We start from the raw sequence: 19,841 nt of genomic DNA, 5'->3' as shown, positions 1-19,841 counted from the left end.
ATTCAGGGTGCTGATAGAGATAATATGGATTCAGTGAGGGATTCACAAAAGAATTTTGGCATCAAGGAGACATGCAGGCTTGAAAGAAAAGTTTCAGAACAGAGAATGGGAGAAAGTGTTTTTACCATTTTCTTGCTGTTTTTCAAGGTGTTCGGGTACTGTCTGACCACCTCACTCTCAAAGAATTAAATATATCTTATATCTTCTGGAAAGGCAAGGATTTAGTGAACAGTGAAAATGTTGCAAAAGTGTCAGCATCAAATAATAAAGAACTTACTCCTAATGTATTCATTTTGATACTCATCACTGATCAGAGGCAGAGGAAGATGAGTAGCTATGAATACCAGGTGCCAAAAATTTAGTTGAAATTTTAGGTTATGCAAAAAATAAAAAGGAAAAGATCTTGTTAGTGAGCATAATCATAATATGAGCAGATGTATCACATTAAAAAAATAACAAGTTGGTCTTACGCTATTAGGATTCCTGGAGTTATCGTAGTCTTGAGTACATGGGTTTCTCGGATTCGGTAATTGATGAACCTCTAGCCTACACTGTTGCCCTGCCTTCTCACTGGCATGTATCAATACTTTAACCTGCCACCCATACACATACTGCTTCCTTCATCTCTGTCCTCTCATTACCAAACCTCATTTAAACAAAACCTCCATTAATAAGCAGCAGGTTTTCTCAGTGTTATTTGAATTCCTTTTCTGTTATTATCATGATATTTTGATTCTTAATAACATTAGACTTGAATGACTATCCGTCACAGTTTATGACTGTTGTCCTTATGTAATTTTAATATCATACCACTTACACTCAAAACTGATAGAGTTTGTATCTTAATTGACATAGTCATTGTAGATATGGTATTTGTTGCAGTTTAGAAAAAAATGGATTTGTGTTTGTTGCTGTGTACAGTATCATGCTATGCAAAAATTAATAACCACCAAAGTCCATTCATTGATAAGTAATTGGGTAATTTGTGTTCTACAACTCCTCTGTGGGTTTTTACATAGGTATTTCACAATGTTTTTAAGATATATGAAGCAATTTGGGGTTTTGTGTAGATTGGAAATGAATTACTGTTTTTCCTATTTAAATGAATTGTATATAGATGCCCACTATCTAAAAATTCATTATCTAGTCCATTTTCAGGAACTGCTTAATTATGATAAATGAGGAATACTTGGACTACCATTTGATAAGAAGGTGAATAATAGATTTAAAAAGAAAGAGTACTCATTGATTTTTTGTATATTGTGCAGAGCATTACTGAGTTTGTTTTGTTCATAGAAATAAAGTACAATAGGGAGAAAGTCTAATCCTTCTTATCCACGATCTCTGTCTCAGAAGTAAAATTGCTGGTCAGCATCCTTAGATGAAATTGAGGGATGACTCATGTTTATATATAATTGAATTAGAGCAGTGTTTGCTTTTATCTGATTTGTGTTGCATGCTATTTTCTCTTTTAATTACAAAACCAGCAAGGGCAAATTTATTAATCTTCTTGAAAAGAAAATTGTTTGCTTTTTAATCTGGCATGGATTAACAAGTCTACTTGTATGTTTAACAGAAAGAAAGAGAGATAATTGTTATAAAAATATAATGGGTTATCAAGATTAGTATTATTAAACTATCATACGCTGACACAGCTTTCACTTAAGTGCACAGAATAAATGAATAGATCTCTTCTATAACTGAGATTCAGCTGGGCTTTTATTTGATCATTCTGTTGCCTGTAATAAACCAGGGCTTATTCAAATAGAGTGAGCTAGCTCTTCTCTTTTTAAAGCTGAATTAGGAAGCATTTTAACTGGGTGAAATCATGGAGATTGCATCTAGGATGCACTGTCTCCATTGGTGGGAAAAAAACTGATGCCAATTGAGGACATAGATGAGGAAGAGCTGGATGACTTTGAAAAATTAGCAGCACTTCTTCTTTTTTCTTTAAAACAGAGACTTGAATTTGTATTATTAAAATATTCACATTTGAAATTGATCACATGAATGTTGTTTTTTTTCAAGTTTCATAGTTATTTTCCTGGGGAAATAATAAAGAGGTGAACTCATCACACTAAACAAGAATATAGGTGATGATTTATAGGGGCCAAGTCTCAAGAAATTATGGCCAATTTATCATTCACCTCCCTTCATAGTAAGTGGATATATACGTACATCCTAAGTATGTATAGCAGGGAACTATCTTTAAAATTTAAAAAAATCCATTATATTACTAAAATGTAGCCTATACCTAGGCTGCATTTTTTTTTTCTTTGACAGGAATCACTGATTCACCTCTTGGGACAAATCAAATTCTGGCAGGAAGTGCTGCTCATACATATTACCAATTTGCTAATATTCACCAAATAGTTTTAGTGATCATAACATTTCAAGTTTCCAGTTGAAATTTCTTGGGCAAATAATTCATTATAGAGTACAAATGATGATAACAGATCACCTTTTCCTCTATGTTTCTTTATAACCATTTTTCTTTAACCAATAAACCTATTTGGAAGAAAAGGCAATTTACAAATAAATACCCAATTTTTAAAAAGTCATAAGGAAAGTATTAAACCTGTTAATGTAAATTTATAAAACAAAGAAGAGGGAAAATATTAATTTTATGGTGTTCTATATATATGTATGAATTCACTTATTCAATTATTTGTTCAATTATTCATTCGTATTATTTTTCAGTGAATATTTGGTGAGCCCTACCATGTGGTAGCTATTGTGCTACGTACGGTGATACAAACATAAGTATGCTACATGCCTGATGTTTCAGATTTACCAGATTCGGGCAACATAAGTAAATAGGCAGTTTAATATACTGTAATACGTGCTAACATAGAGGTGAACTCAGAGTAGGCGAGTGCCATATCTCTAAGTCGTCAGTTCAACATGGGTCCCACTGGGTTAAAATCAAGATGTCAGCAGGGCTCTGTTTCTTTCTGGGGACTCTTGGTTAGAATCTATTTCCTTGTTCATTTCCAGTTGTTAGCAATGAGGTCTCCATTTCCTCCGTGGCTGAACTCATTTCTCTTCTAGAAAGAAGCCACCCATATTCCTTGGCTCATGGCTCTCTCCACTTCAAAGCAAATAATAGAGTTGAATCCTTCTCTCAGCCCATCTCTCCTGCCCTTTCCATTACCACATCTCTCTGACCTACACTCTTGCCTTCCTCTTCCACATTTCAGGACCAGGGTGATTATATTGGGCTCACTTGAGTAACCCAGTATAATCTGCCAATCTTAAAGTCAGCTTACTACCAACTTTAACCATCTGAAACCTTAATTCCCTTTCACCATGTAGCATAACACACTCATAGATTCCAGGGATTAGGTCATGATATTATATCTTTGCAGGGCCATTATTCCACCCTATCACAATATTTCTGTTCATTTACAGCATATATATTTCTAGACAGATATAAGTATTTACTAATGCTGTAATCTAAAAATTACACATTCTTCTGGGGGTTGACAAATCTTATTTCAAAATAGTCCCTCACAACTTCATTGTAGATTGTTCTCTAATATATGAAGTGATTCTTTTTCATTAATTATTTTGTGTCAAGAATTACTTTTTGTATTTAAAATTACTTTTCAGAGCTTCTTCAGTTTGTATTGACCTCAAAATAGTATTTATTGGATTATATTTTATAAACATAATACTACTCTGCAACCTATCCATATAACTTTTTATTTTTATGCTTATTATTGGAATAAATTTGTCCTTATAATCTTAATTAATACATGTGTACTTTCTCATCTACTTTATAATGTCAGATTTTTAGGGTTTTTATTTTATTTTATCATTATTTTTCTTTAGTAATTAATTGTTCAACATCATATGAACCCCCTCAAACAGACTGAAAACAATACTTTCTATCCACAGCAACAGTATTCTCTCAATCATATAACTATTTTCCATCTTTCTTAGGTAGATTGTAGAAAACCACCCTAAAGCTATTCTTACTTGGGGAGGAGACATTTTGACAGGGTTTAATCAATGCAGTAATATAACTAAACTATGTTCTCAGAATCCTGACCTTGTGGAGAGGGAATGGTGTGGTTCCTTCCATCTGGAAGCTTGGAGACCTGAGACCTTGCTATTACAATAGTCCAGGTGGAAAGTAAGAAAGGGTCAAATAAGGTTTTCGAGATCAAGGTAGGAGGAGTTAATGACTTCATTTATAATAAATGGGGAAGAAAGGAGTCAAAGAGGATTCTTAGGTTAGTGCCTGATGGTGACTCCTCAGATAATAGTTATACAAAGAGCAGGCTTTTGGAGGTTAGGTAAATTCAGTTTGGGACATACCAAGGTTGTGATACTAATGAGAAATGCAAGTCAAGATTTGGATTTGCGAATCTTTGTACTGATAAATTCAATCCATAAAAGCAATTGAGATTACTCAGGAAGAACAAACAGAGGAAGGAAAAAAGCAACAGAGAATCTTGGGGAACAGTAATATTTAAAGTATGGGTGGAAAAAAAAGACTATAAGAAAGCATCTGCAGAACAAACGCTCAGGATGGTATGTTATAGTGGAGACAAAAACAAATTCCAATAGAAAGGATCTTCTATTCTATCGAATGTTTCAGATAGGTCAAGTAATTTGAAAATTGAAATGTAACTCTAGGAGTTAGTAAAGCTCAGGAACTATTAGATTTTATAATCCATAGTAGAAGGACTTAGAAAATTTAAGTAACATACCCAAGGTTACACAGCCAATAAATCAGGGAATACAATTTTAGCCAACATTATCTGAATCCTTGATCTTAAATATTATAGTAAACAAATAAACAAAAACACCCAGATGAACAAAAGTAAGGCAAAGGAGTGATAAACATGTATTGGTTCTTGTGGTGGAAAGACTTTTCTAAATTTGAAAGCTTTAGGAGGAAACTAAAATAGAGGAAAAAAGATATCTTTTCATAAAAATTGGTAACGTTCACATGTTAAACAATAATAGCAACCTAAGAAGAAACGTAGTAGCTTTCAATGATATATTTATACCTGTAATTTTTAATTTAAAATGTACTAAGCTTCCGCCAGCTTTTCTTTAAAACATCTACGATGACTCAGAAACACTAAATCTCACAAGAACACTGAAAACTACAAAACATTACAATAATCTGAGAGGAAGTACAAGACCTACGGGGCTGAATTGAAAAGCACAATTGGCAGCTGACATGAGCTTTGCCAATTGGAGCAGATGGTACGAATATGATTTGGTTCTGTGCCACAGCTTCCCACTGGTAAGAGACCAGAATTTGCGCCAACAGAAAATTTGGAAGCTGCCCACCTACTGCACAGATAGAAGATTTTCAGGGGATCATAGTCTACCTGCTTTCCTGTTGCTATTCTGTCTCAAGTATCTCTTATTATGCATAATGTAAGATTTTAAAGGGGAGAATGAAAACAGAGACACTAAGATTGATCAAATGGTATCCTGTGAGGTATTGCCCCAATGTGTTAAATTTTGGGGGCAAGATTAGTAGGAGGGCTGCTAGTTGTACCTACTGGGGATTAAAGGTTTTTTTCTGAATTCTTTTAGCATAGTGACAGAAAAAGATGTCATCGTTTTTTGAGACCATTGTACCTCAATCGAGTAGAATTATACCACATAAATATTTCCTAGCCCAGGTAATGGGTCTAGAAATTCTATCATCAATCTAACGTATACAAACTGAGAAGCCCAGGTTTGCTTGTTTTTTATCTTCTCTACTAAACAGGGTGATATGTGAGCTTTCTGTTTAGAACACAAACAAATGCTATCAAGTGTCTTATGCTAAAATGGTCTTCCTTACTCCATTGGCTTGAGCCAAGACAAACTCCACCAAATTGCTGCTTGAATATGAAAATGTAAGGCTTCAGGCCAGAAATTCTTTTCTGATGCTATCTGAGAAGTATACCCAATGGACAGTGAGTGAACACAAGGTAAGCCATAACACCTTTTTTTTCTAGAAACACTGAATGTGCCAGACAACTCTTCATTCCAAGATAAGTAAACAGAATAAAAAATCCACATTAGGCTCAAAAAAAACCAACAAAGTATAGAACAGTAAATAAGGAGTAAAGTAGCTTTAAGTTTCGGAGAAAGATTTTGCCTACAAAGATTGTTTAATCTTCTGAAATCAGTTATCCTCTATGACTACATGGTCTGGTTCTTCTAAGTGTTATGTGCCGTTATTGCCTTAACTCCTGATTTTCATCACTGAGACCTCAAAACCCTGATGTCCTCTTCCTTCTTCCTCTAACCCCTTTTTCCACTGTTGCTTCTTTTCCAGCACAGACTCCAGGGTCTCTTCCTTGACCTTATTCTTGTGAATAAACTCAGCTTTTCTTTCTCACTAGTTGTAGCAACCTGGAATAAGTTCAGAGTTGAATAGACCCAATATCTGCATTTTCTACACTAGATCTGCTGAACCATTTTACCAAAAAAAACCCATATAATTGCAGAGGGCATAAAAATAAATCATATATATCATATATCTATATTACATATAGATATATCATATATGTGACATTACACATATATGACATGTATGTATGTATTTATTTTCATCCTCCTTTCATATTCTTGCTTCTTCCACATAGTGGTGTGGTTTTGTCATATCTTCTCAACTCTTCAAATTTATCCCAATTTCTCCCTCCCTCTCAGCACAGGACCTTGCGCTACAAGTTAAATAGTGCCTATCATTTGAAAACACATTCCACTTTCTATCACAAAACTTAAAAATCATCAGCAATGTTATTAGAAATTGTTCCTATTGTAGAGGGAAAGGTGTCTTTCCCGTCCAAGTAGTGACACACAATAGGAGCAGTACCACACCTAAGAGGGGCTGGACATTTTAGGGGATGGCTGTTAGTTGTCATGGGGATGGATGAATGTTACTAGCATCTGCTGGGTGGAAATCAGTGAAACAAGAAGTTCTAAACTGTTCAGGGAAGTCCCCTCATTGAAAATGTCTCCTGCCATGACTTTCAAATATTTTTCTGGAATTCAAATAGGTGAAAACTCTGTTTCAATTATGTGAGTGTGGAACATAGATTTAGGTGTAGCCCATCACTTTTTGCAGGTGTGTAATATACTGAGAGTTCTAGGAGTGTAGCTACTATAAATATCAAGGGAAATTTTAGTTTCTTATAATAAGTATGTTGTATATGAGAAAGTGGTAAAGGCTATAGAAAAAAATAATACAAAGTAAGGGGAGTGAGGATTCTAGAGAGAGACTTGTCATTTAAATGGGTTGTTAGGATAGGCCTAATTGAGAAAGTGACTTTTGAGCTAGTATTTGGGGAGGTGGTAGATTTAGCCATTTATTAACTAAGGGATGTACAAGAAGGAATAGCTGCTAATAGAAACCTCACACACATACCCTCTAATATCTAGGTGATGATAGCCATTAATAGCTCTCATTTCTAGTATAGATAATAGTATAGTCTTGGTGTGAAAACAGTGCTTGTCCTGAAAGAATCTTTACATTTAGACCATTCATTACAAGAAATGTGATTTCTCTGCAAACACAAAAATGTTCAGTCCAAGTACTACAATAAAATATATCATATAATAATGAAAAGTTGAGAATAATCAAAATGTCCATTCAAAAAATGAAATATTATAAAAGAACTACCATTTTAAAGTTAAAGGTTGTTTAATAAACTTTAAATAAATAAAATATAAATTTTAGTAACTTTTTCTGTAGTTAAGACTTAGAAGTTGTGGGTTTAATATAAAGAGCAATAAGAAAATATTTCTACATAGGCATTTAAAATTTAATTTATAAAGTACCTATAAAGTATTCCTCTTTTATTTTAACTCATGTTATATAGTTAGATATTTATATTCTATTTATAGTTTTGAATTTAATTTTAAAGTACCTATAAAGTATTCCTCCTTTATTTTAAATCATGTTATGTAGTTAGATATTTATATTCTATTTATAATTTTGAATTTAATTTTATATATTTTACTTAATTTTATATTATAAGCATAATATATATATATGACATTATTATATATCGTTGTACTTTAGTTCTTAAGTTAAGTATGTGAGGACTGGGAATATCTGAAACCAAATGTTTATAGACACACAGTTGAAATTTTCATTAACCAATGGGATTATTTCTATTATAACATTTTTATTAAAAAATAACTACTCATACATTTAAATAACATAGTTGCAAATTGCAAAAAATTAAGGCTGCAGAATAAATCCCACATTTATAAAGATTGAATTTCAGATTAGATTTTGTTTTCAAGTTGACTGTGGGTGTCTTGAGTGGTGACATAAAGAATGGGAAAAATGCATCCCACTATGAAGGCTTAGAAATAAGAAGTAGGAGTACCATCTGCTTTGGAGAAGATTGCATTTTACCCATCAGTTAAATGTTTGTAAGCACTGCAAAACTTTCTCAAATGATGTCTGTGCTCCTCACAGTGTATGTCATTTATGAAATCAAATATAAATATTCAAAAATGTAATGTGTGGGTATGTACAGTATTGAAATTTTTTTTCTTAACAAGATCTCAAAGTGGAGCATTGTTGAAAGAATAGCAAAATGCAAAAGGAAAAAATATTTGATTGTCTATTATATAATGGCACTAAAAGAGAGGCCACCAATTTAAATATTCTCTTTTATCATTGAAGCAGAATTTTTTTATTAAAAAAGTAAATGAATAAGATAAAATTTTCTCTGAATCTTATTAGGCATTTAGGGAGACTCTACAGTTTTCCTACTAATCTTAAGCAGAGCTGCTTCTTTAAATATAAAAAAGTAGCAAATGTATTTGTGATTGAAATGAAGCTGATTATTTACTCATTCAAATCAAAATTATTTTCTTTCACAACAAAAATACAAAACTGAGAACCTACTGTAAAGCAAAGGGAACTCTACTCAGTGCTCTGTGGTGACCTAAATGGGAAGGAAATCCAAAAAAGAGGGGATATATGTATACGTATAGCTGATTCACTTTGCTGTACAGTAGAAGCTAACACAACATTGTAAAGCAACTATACTCCAACAACAATTGTAAAAAAAAGAATGAAAATACACTTTTCTTTTATAATAAGTGATATTTCTATTAATATTGTCTGTACAGCACCAAACCTCTGAATGAAATGTCTCAAACTCTAGTAGTTTGTCTTCTAATAGAACAAAATATGGACATGACTGATTAAATTGTTCAATTTTCATTTAAATATTTTACCATTACCTAAAATCACTCTTAAGTTATTAAGAGTGCGATATCCCACTGCATATATTATCGTTAAAGTGGAGTTTGAATTTTTTTGTTTCCAAAGTATTTATATTTTCCAGAGTATTCCAACATGAGGTTATTATATTTTATTTGCTAATGTACAATGTACCCACAATGTATATAAGAAATGCTCTTAAAAAATTATTTTTTTTGCAATAGTGCACCATACTTAATAATACTAAATGTAGATATGTTCTTCTTGATCATTTTCTTTTAATACTTTACCACTTTACATTTTAGTTACCCATTTTTTTTAGTATTTTTGATTAAACCCATTTCATTATTTATTTAATTTTCTTAATCATTTCATTCACCTAGCAAGTACAGTTCTTTTGGTAAAATCTTTTCTAGATGTAAGAATAATTGATGACGTATGATCCTGTCATCTCAAAAACTCAAGTGTCTTCCAAATGGAGAGAATCCTTGGAAGGACAATGGAGGCAGTGTCTGAGTAATTGTGTAGTTCAGGCTTGACAGGCTTATGGTGAATTTAATGAGTCCCTTGTGTTCATGTCAACAATCAGAAAGCTGAGTCATTGTATATTTCTACAGGGGTTCATTTGTTTGGACTGAAAAGCAGTTAAACAATGGTTAACGCCAACTCTTTGTCTGACTTACTTCTTAATCATTTTTTTCATGGACTTAACTAGCTATTTGAGCTGTGATAATAGAATTAGTTGTCTAAGTTGACTAAACCCATTAAAGAGTAGGCCTTTTTAACATGAAAATTTATTTTTTTGCTTTTGGTTCCTCTTTATTTTTTAGTTTTATTTTTAATAACAATGGTACATATTTAGATATTGGTAATGACACGTTGAGACTGTTTTAAAAGCAGTTTTCATGAATTCTAATTATTTTGGCTATAGTAAATGAATATCAATTTGTAGAAATCACTCTGATGACATGATAAAAACATTTTGAAAAAAAGTTTTTGATAAATTCTAATTATTTTGTATATAATAAATGAATATTTATTGGAGGAAATGGTTTAAATGTATATATTCAGTACTCTGTGACTATAATACACTTGGTTTACAAATAAGAAAATATGCATAAATTCATATTTACATATAGTTTATGAAAGAGTTATGAAAGCTTATGTGAATTATTGAAATTTGATACTTGTTTAAATAAATGTAAGATGATTTCAAAGTGGAGCACAGTATTTGGAAAGGGATTTAGTATAAAATAATGAGATATTTTTATAGACTATTCAAGAAATAAATATCAACATTTTACATTGTAAAAATTTGGTCTAAATATTGTAACTTGATCTAAACAATTCCTATTTACTTCACAGAAAATCTTTTTTGTATTGGTTTCACATGTTAGTTATAAAAGTTTACACCCCTTCAAACATAACCTTCTAAATGAAAAATATTCATTAATAGGAGTGAAGAGAGTTTTATGAATGGATGCTAAAAGAAGGTAGCTTCAAAATTAGATAAAATGTAAACAGGCCTTGGCTTTTATTCAAGTATATTGTTAAATTTGCTAAATTCCAAGTAATTGATCAAAGTTTTCTTGGTTTTATGGATTCTTCATATAGTCTACAAGTGGCTAAATAAAAAAGGGGGAAATCAATAATTTACTCAATTGGCACTATTTCCTTCTGAAACAAAGGAAACTTTTAATAATTCAGAACTGGCCCTGATAATCTGCCACATTGTACACAGTCATAATGTAGATCTTAGTTAAAAATGGACAGAAGTCCCACCAAAAGTGGTGGGTTTAGAATGATTTAAACTAGTTAAATGTCTTGAAGATACAGTATTGGAAGATGAATAAGTTCTAGAGATATGCTGTACATCATTGTGCTCATAGTTAACAATAATGTATTGTGCACTTAAAAGTTTTTTCCAGAGGATGGATCTCATGTTAAGTGTTCTTAACACAATTAAATAAACATTTAAAAAATGAAATATAATTATTTAATGAGAATATTCAAGATTGGAATAGATGCAGTGATACAGGCATTCTTTTTCACGTCTAGTAAATGTAAAAATGGGTGTAACTTTTGTCTGGATGTACCAATAAAAAATTATATGTCCTGAAGCTTAGTGATTTCAACTCAGTAGTTAAACTACTAGGACGTTATCATGGTAATAAGTGACGTGAAATGATACATGCCCAAGAGTAAATATTACAGAGTTACTTGTGATAACAAAAAACAGAAAGAATCTAATTTCCACAAAGAAAATTGTTACAATGAGCTTGTAGAAGATTTAATGTAATGGGGAAACACAGTACAATATTATTTAAATAATCAAATTAAATATGTGCATTACATTTTTAAAATAAAAGAATAAAAACAAACTACATTTTTAAAAAGCCAGGGAAGGGACTTCCCTGGCCGTCCAGTGGTTAAGACCCCAGGCTTCCAATGCGGGGGGCATGGGTTTGATCCCTGGTCGCAGGAACTAAGGTCCCGCCTGCAGCATGGCATGGCCAAAAAAAAAAAGAAAAAAAAAAAAAGCCAGGCAAATATTCATTTCTACTAAGTTTTTAAAAAATGATTTGTCCCGGGAATTCCCTGGCAGTCCACAGGCCAAGACTCAGAGCTTTCACTGTTCGGGCCTGTGTTCGATCTCTGGGCAGGGAACTAAACAAACAAACAAAAGATTTGTCCCAATAGTTCTGTGTTTCAGTTTTTGCTTTTGTAAAACCAGTATTGTATCTCTTCCTTAAACTAGCACTTGGCATTGGAAAGAAGAAGCTGAGAGAATATGTTGTGATTCAGACAATAAAATGATAGGCATAGATGGGACAAGGATAGTGAGAAATCAGTGTCAGACCCAGGGTGGGTGGAAGTGTAGAAACACCTGGTCAGTGAGAGCAGGGGTGCCAACATGGAGCTACAGTATCTGGATGGAACTTTTTCCCCCAAAGAGATAGGGAGACACCAAGGCTTTGTCACAGACAGGTGGACACTGTGGTATGTGCAGAGGAAGTTCAATCAGTGGTTTAAGGGTGAAGGAGGTGGGGCTTGTCCTCCAGAACCAGGACGTAATATAAATATATCACTTAAACCAAGGTGCAGTGGGACTGGCTTCATACTGTCCCTTGGTGATTTTCCTGAGCTCTTTGTATCCGTCTTACACAGGGACAGAGTGGGAGGTCAAGCAACTGGGGAGATAAAACTAGAATTGGAGATTATGTTTATCTGTCTTTTTTCTTTCTCTTCTTCTTTTTATTCTCCTTCTTTCTCTGCATCCTTTTTTCTCTCCTTCCTTCTTTCCTCCCACTTTTATACATTATCTTCAAAACTGGTGTGTTTTACACTTAGAGCACATCTTAATTTGAACTGTCTACCTGTCCCATGCCAAGAGACCTGTGACTAGTGACCTGTGGCTACCATGTCAGTCAGCACTGACATGTCAGTCTGCTGTACAGTCTGTGTAGCACTTCCTTTCCTCCACTTGACATATCTTGGTCATGTTCCTGAAGAGGATATAAAGCTATGCTTCACGTTTTAAAAGCTCCTCCATAATGTCCCATTGTATGGATGTTACAAATTAGGCATAAACGGCTCTCAGTGCAAAGGGAAAGATTAAGGAAACTTGTCTACATTATAAATTAGATGAAATATTTCTACTTTATAGATGAGGAAATTGAATTTCAGAGAAGTTAAGCAACCAAAATGGAGTCATAGGACACATCTTAACAGATCAATTCACAAATCCTTCATGTTTAAATATGTTTTACTTGAGGATTAGGATCGGAACTCCAAACAAATTGAATAATTTTAATCATAATTTAAAAAGGTAAAGAACAGGAAGCTTAATACAATCACCGTCTACACCTCTACTGGTGATTTATGAGCCACTAAGTTATTCTGGTAATTATTATTTTTTTATAAATATTATCGATATTAATATATTTCATATGAAGTACAGTTATTTTCCTTGGAAATTATTCAGATTTAGTTCTGATACATTTGGGTTAATTCATATGCTCAGAATTAAAAAGTGAGAGTTGAAATAAATTATCCATCCGAAGTGCAAATTAAGTTTGAAATGTATGCCGAGAGATACACCCAATGCAGAATGATTAGATAAGCCACGCAGTGCACTCTGCACCTTGTCAATGATCAAGCAAGCTGCCGTCTCTGAGGAGAGTGTTGGAATCAGGCCAGAGAGCTGAGTTGGTTTGAGCTGCTTCTACCAAGGTTCCCCGACACAAGACTTATGCCTGCTCTTAGGCTTCTGTAGTGAGCTGAGCACCAGTATCCAGAGGTGTACGCATGTATCCTCTACTGGATCAAGCTCACTGCTTTATTTGAATAGACAAGTTTCCTTTCACAACTCATTAATATTATTAATAGTATTATTACTTTTTAAAGGTTGAATATCTGTCACTACTTTTACATATAAAAATTAAAACTTCAAGATTTGGGGGAAGAATGTGCCAAGGTTTTGTAATACCATTTTTGTTCCTTTTTTGAGTATGTGAATGTGTGTGTGCTTACTTTACAAACAGTAAAAAAGGGGAAATCTAATATAATTAGGTGCCTCTTATGCTGCCAGACACCAAGGTAGGATATTAACTGCTGACTGCACACCTTTATTGTTCAATCAGGATTCTTTTATGTTCCTCTACAAATGGCAAATATCTAATAAGACTAATCGATTCTAAAAGAATATCAGAAGAGACACCTCCCCCCCGAAAAAACTCCACATTCATGGAGTTTTATTTTAGTAGAAGCCTTTTGGTGACTGAACCTACATTTATTGACAAACTTAAAGGAATAACTGAAAGTTTGAAAACTGTGGACTTGGGAAAGATGAAGGAGAAACTCTTTATGGTCACAAAACTCATGAGAGCCTACCTGACTGAAACATTGCCTTAGCCTTGAAAATGCTTTACAATATGGTTTCAGTGTTAAAAAACAAAAGGAAAAGGATTTATATAATAAAAGTGATATCGGACAAGCTCTTAAATTTTCTTCAGTTTATAAATATGTTTTAATGTCAATCATAATACAGCAATAATTGAGCCTTATTAAAAAATATATATATATATATCAGAAGATTTTAGAATTAAAAGATTATTTTAGTCTAGAGATGGTGTTATCTTCCCTTTTAAATAGTCATCTATTATAATTACTGATTTGAATCTGGAGAAACTAAGGCATAAAATACTCTCCATTCAGAAAGTCAGTGATATAATTATCAGTGGTGTCATAATAGTACAATTTTCTTTTTAATCTTTTATCAATTTAACAACTTGAAAAAATAAGTTAAAGATACCTTTCTCTAAAATGTAAAATTATTATTTGATAATATTTAGATTTTCATGGTGCTTGATAATTCAGTTGACTTGTCTGTGTGTAATAAGGTGATATTGAAAGTGGGTGTGAAATTATGTTTATTAGACAATAAACTGAGAAGAGAACACTTCATGACCAATTCAGTTTTAAGACCTGATTGTATAAAAAATGACAAGGCAATTAGCATTATAGATTTAGTCCACAGTGAGAAATCCTGAATGGCTGATTTCTCTCAAATTAAAGAGCAGCGTTGTAAAAGTTAGATTACAGAAGTTATGAAACACTCCATTCCCAGGAAAAGTATGAAATAAGATTTTTTAAAATTTTGTACAAGATTTAAAGATAGATGCATGAAGTAATCATAAATCTATGTTACTTTACACATAATTTATAAAGATATACTTTGTAACAATAACAACATAGAGGAGAGCAGGAGGACAGCTGTATAGGTGCATGGATTCTGTGTGCTATTGAAATTAAGCTGGTATCGATTTGAACTGGACTGTTATAAAACTTTGGGCTGATAAATGTAATTCCATGGAAAGCACAGATAAAATATTTTTTAAATATGCACAAAAGGAAAATAGAAAGAAATCAAAAGATTTACCAAAAAAAAACACCCAACAACAACAAAAAAAATCAACTAAACACAAAAGAAGGTATTAATACAGGAAGTGAGAGCCAGAAAGAAACAAAGAAAGAAAGAAACTGTATGACATACAGAAAACAAATAGCAGCATGGCAGAAGTATTCCTTCCTTATCAGGGATTGCTTTAATGGAAATGGGTTGAACTCTCCAACCAAAAGGCAAGGATTGGTAGAACGGCTTTTTTTTTTTTGCAGTACGCGGGCCTCTCACTGTTGTGGCCTCACCCGTTGCGGAGCACATGCTCTGGACGCACAGGCTCAGTGGCCGTGGCTCACAAGCCCAGCCGCTCCGTGGCATGTGGGATCTTCCCGGACCGGGGCACGAACCCATGTCCCCTGCATCGGCAGGTGGACTCTCAACCACTGCGCCACCAGGGAAGTCCAGTAGAATGGATTTTTAAAAAAATGATTCAAATATATGCTATCTACAAGAGGGTTATTTTAAATCCAAAGACACAAATAGATTAAAACTGCAAGGTAAAAACATTATATGCAAATAGTAACTGAAAGAGAGCTGGGGTAGCTATACCAATATCAGACAAAATAGATTGTTAGGGAAAAGGTTACAAGAGACAAAGAAGGATATTATATACTGATAAAAGTGTCAATTCATCAAAAAGATATAAGGATTAAAAACATGTGCACCAGGAAGATTATGGGAAGATGGCAGAGCTGGAAGCACCAGGAAGCTGTCTCCCCACCTAGACACCAATTGCACTGGTAGATTCTGTCTGATGTAACTATTTTGGAACTCTGGAGTCTATTGAAAGCTTGCAGATTTCCAGGGGAAGTCTTGGAGGGAAAATTGCAGTTAATTTCAGTCAATTTCAACTCTTTGAACATCAGGTAACCAATCCTCCACCCTTCAGCCCTCTGAGAGGCATCTGTACACATGATCCTGGAGAAGTCTGCACACACTTTGCATGATCCAGGGTTGGCAAAAAGAATCCAGTCTTCGAAATATGGTGGATCTGTGCTCTGGTCAGTGAATGCTGCTTCTATCCACTGAGGCAACAACAAAGAGATGGGTGGCCATTTTTGTAGCACCCACCCCCATTGTTGTTAAGTCCCTCGCCTTCCTGCTGAAGTGATTTCCAGGGTATGTAAATGGCCACCACCCATTTTTTGCCCCTTCATGTTTCTCCTTTTTCCTCTTTGGAAGCCAGACATTAAAGACTAGGACATTCAAGAACATCTGAATGTACAGGGAAAATCAGAAAGTGATCACACATGCCCAGAGAAATGCACAGGCTCAAAAAGATCTGAGAAGACCTAGTGTTTATACCTCAGACTGATCCTAGCACAGAGACAACCTGCAATAATCAAACAAGCAAACAGAAACAAATTTGGAAAATAACCAAAAAGCAGCAAACCCTGGGGAAGGGGGAGAATGTGATTTCCAGAGAAATCACATTATTAGATTCAAAAGTACAGTGTTCGACAAAGAATTCCAAACCATACAAAGAAATGAAAAAATGTGGCCCATTTAAAGAAAAAAAAAAAAAAATCAACAGAAACTGTCCCTGAAAGACTGGATGGCAGATCGACTAGACAAAGACTTTAAAATAACTGTCTTGGGAATTGCCGGCAGTCCAGTGGCACACTTCCACTGCCGGGGGCCCGAGTTCGTTCCCTGGTCAGGAAACTAGGATCCCACAAGCCACGTGGCGTGGCCAAAAAATAAATAAAATAAAATAAAATAACTGTCTTAAAGATGCTCAAAGAACTAAAGGAAGGTGCAGAAGAAATCAAGAAAATGTTATATAAAGGGAATGGAAATATCAATAAAGAAATACAAAACCTAAAATAAAAATTCTGGAGCTAAAATACAATAACTGAAATGAAAACTTGACTGGAGGGATTCAAAGGCAGAAGCAAGAATCAGGGAACTTTAAAATAAGACAATGGAAAGTATCAAGTCTGAGGGACAGAAAGAAAAACAGTTGAAGAAATGTGAACAGAACTTAAAGGAAATGTGGGACACACCAAACAGCCAACCCACATATACACTGTGGGAGTCCCAGAAGAAGAAGAGAGAAAAGGGCAGAGAGAGTATTTGAAAAAGCAATGGCTGAAAGCTACTCACATTTGATGACAGACAAAAGATATATATATTCAGGAAGTTAAACATTCAATATAAAATGAATATAAACATCCACGAAGCTCAAAGAACTTCAAGTAAAATAAACAAAAAGAGACTCACACCAAGAAACCTTATAATCATATTTTCCAAAGACAAAGAGAAAGAATCGTGAATATTGCTAGTGGAAACAAAAACTGTTACAGATGTGGTGGAAAACAGTTTGGTAGTTCCTCAAAAAAGCTGAAGATAAAATTACCATATGACATAGAAATTCCACTACTAAGTATATACCCAAAAGAATTAGAAACAGGGTCTCGAACAGCTACTTGTACAACAATGTTTATTGCACGATTATTCACAGTAGCCAAAAAGTGGAAACAAACTAAGTGACCATTAACAGACAATGAATAAACAAAATGTGGCCTGTGCATACCATGGAATATTACTCAACCTTAGAAATGAATGAAAATCTGATACGTGCCACAACATGGATGGATCTTAAAGCAATATACTAGGTGAAATAATCCAGACACAAAAGCACAAATATTACATGAATCCCCTTATATGAAATATGTAGGCAAATTCATAGAGACAGAAAGTAAATTAGAGGTTACCAGGTGTTGAGGGAGGGAAGGATAGGGAATTATGGTATAAGCGTTACAAAACCTATGTTTGGGTTGTTAAAGTTTTAGAAATAGTGGTGATGTTTGCCCAACATTGCGATTATACTTAATGTTGCAGAGCTGTACACTTAAAATGGTTAAAATGGAAAATTTTGTGTTTTTTATATACACATATGTATATTGCCCCAATAAAAAATATATATGTAATAAATTTTTTTAAAAAACCTGCTAATCAGAAATTAGATGCAACAACATTAGAAATCTTTCATGTACAGACATACGTCTACAACAAGAAATCAATACATTATTTCATCTAATGTAATATTTCAAATAATACTGAAAATTATCTTCTATGAAATGCTGACTTCTCTGAATTGTGACTTTTAAAAGCATTAAAAATATAAAGTCGCATACTTGATTAAATAATTTACATTAGATTATGAGCTCCTGAGGACAGGAACCATTTCATATTTTTAAAATTACTGAGGACTTAAGAGTTTTCATTAATGTGTCTTATACACACTGATATTTACCGTAGTATAAATTGATGCAGACATTTTTAAAATATGTATTTATTAACTAATTAAAAAACAATAGAGACTCCTTCATGTTAACAAATACTTTATGTAAAATCATATTTTTGAAAAAATATTGTGTCATTTTACATTTTTGCACATGTACTTAATGTCTGGCTTTATAAAAGACACAGAGAGTCTCATTTTGCCTTTGCATCGTACTTGTTAAGGTATGTTGTTTTGTTTGAAGAATATGAAGAAAATCCAGCCTCACATAAATATACAGCCAGAAAGACAAGACTTAGCTAAGCCCTGAGAAAGTCTCAGAGACCCCAGGGGACTTCTAGCCACAATTTGAAACAAAAAATCTAGCCACAATTTGGAAACCAAGTTCCCATAAAGACCTCATCATTTATGACAGATACAGATTCTAGCTAGAATTATTCTCAATATCTGGGACTTAATATGGATGACAAGTTTGTTAGAAAATAATCACAGATATACCTATTTGGGGATAGTACTTCCGTTTTCCCACAAAACCTTGGCTTACCTCTACCCTTACCCTATCATAATCAATGCTACTTACTTTTTTTTCCCCTTGTGACAGTGCCATCCCTTATGGGGCATGGGAAATGTGCTTCTACTACTTAGGACCAAGTCACAAGTTAAGAGTACAATGAGTAACTTTAAGGAATGCATGAATGCTTAACTGAATGAATGTATGAAGGGAAATATTTGAAATTCTACTTAAAAGGGAATACCATGTCTTCTTGTGAGATCTGGAGATAATAGAAGTGTCCATGTTCTGAGAGGATTTGGAAGAATGGCAAGTGAGAAAATTGTATTCATTTACACTGACGAATAATTTGATATCTTTACAGACTTCACACTGTTATCCAAGACAGTTAAAAAGAAAGTCTCTCCCTTTTTTCAGTTTGCTAATGTGGTTGCCGTGGTAGCATTGTTTTTATACGAATCCTAGTATTTAAAATCTAAAATATATGTTTTTAAAACCATTAATTTATTTAAAAATAATTTCCTAAAATGGGATAATTATATCAATACTTTTTTTATTATTTTCTTACAGTTTTGTACTGATTGTAAAATTAAGTCTGAGTTTGTGTGTGCATGCATACATGTAAAAGACACAAAGAGAAAAATAACATGTGGCCTGCAAAATGCAGGTATAAAATCTTTTCCTGCAATTTGGAAAAATTTTACCTTTTCCCAGTTACTGTATCATTTACATTTGTCATTTCTCTCCGTACATTAATGTATAAGCAAGGAAAATGTAACTATCCATGTTTTAAAGGATATGGAAACAGGGGTGAAATGAATTGTCCAATTCACAGAATTAACATGGAGCAAAAACTCTTGGATCTGTACTCCTTTTCACTCCATCGCCTTATCTCTCTCCTTTTCCTCTCACCAAT

The sequence above is a fragment of the Stenella coeruleoalba genome, assembly GCF_951394435.1.
Source record: "Stenella coeruleoalba genome assembly, chromosome: 14".
Classification (NCBI taxonomy): Eukaryota; Metazoa; Chordata; class Mammalia; order Artiodactyla; family Delphinidae; genus Stenella; species Stenella coeruleoalba.
This window is presented reverse-complemented; position numbering follows the sequence as displayed.